Source organism: Brassica oleracea, chromosome C9, assembly GCF_000695525.1.
Source record: "Brassica oleracea var. oleracea cultivar TO1000 chromosome C9, BOL, whole genome shotgun sequence".
NCBI classification, from domain to species: domain Eukaryota; kingdom Viridiplantae; phylum Streptophyta; class Magnoliopsida; order Brassicales; family Brassicaceae; genus Brassica; species Brassica oleracea.
In genome coordinates, this window is record NC_027756.1 from 33,325,937 (window position 1) to 33,326,906 (window position 970).

Consider the following 970-nt stretch of genomic DNA (forward strand, 5'->3'; position numbering starts at 1 on the left):
TTCTCACAAATGGGCACATGATCTCAATCATTTGGCTAGGTAAGCGAGGGTTTAATGTGAATGAAGAGATGGGTTCAAATGTTTTCATTTAAAGGTGGTTATCACTCAAAACAAGGAGTTTGATCATTATGCAAAATTTATCTAAGATTAGAAGCAACTCATGCATACATAGATTCATTCTCATCATTTTACCCCTTTTTGTTATAAGTAATCACAAGTTCTACCCCCTTTTTATCATCATCTCAAAATCAAAGTAAACCCCTCACATCATTCACCCAATGAACAACTCTCTTTTTATTTTGACTCAACTACTAGGGATTTTAATTCACTCTTTACAAACTCTACTCTTTTTCATTCCCTTCCCTAACTTCTCCATGATTTTTTCTTTTTCTTTGTTTTTTTTTTTTATTATTAGGGGGAAGGTTCTTTGTTGCTTAATCAAGAGCTTCATATTTTTTTTTTATCCCTAAAGTTTTCATTTCTAGTTATACTCTTTTTCTCATCTCTCTCATCTTTCTCACTCCCCAAACCCAAGATACTGAAGTTTAGAACACACAAACCTCTCTCACCATTCCCAGATGCTAACTCATTGTGCTAGCAAGAGATGAGAATAAACCTATGTCGCCTCCAATACTCTCAAGATTTTGTACATGACAAACTATCAAAAGAGGCCTCACTCATGCAATTAAATGTTTGGTCTCATAGAATGGCTAGGGTTGTAGGGTATGGAGTGCCATTTGGGTTAACAAAGATTGGTATATAAAGGAATAAGATAACCCAAATGTGTATGAGATCCATGATCAAGTATGCAAATGCCCATATGCAAGAGAGATTAAGTTCATTCAAGCCAAGTTCGGGTTGGAGCTGATCTCAAGAACAGTGCCAACATCAAGCAAGCAAACAAGTTTCAAGAAGAGTTTTCAAGGCTCGAAGCGTGCAAGGTTTTCAAGAGATGCTTAAGCTACTTGAT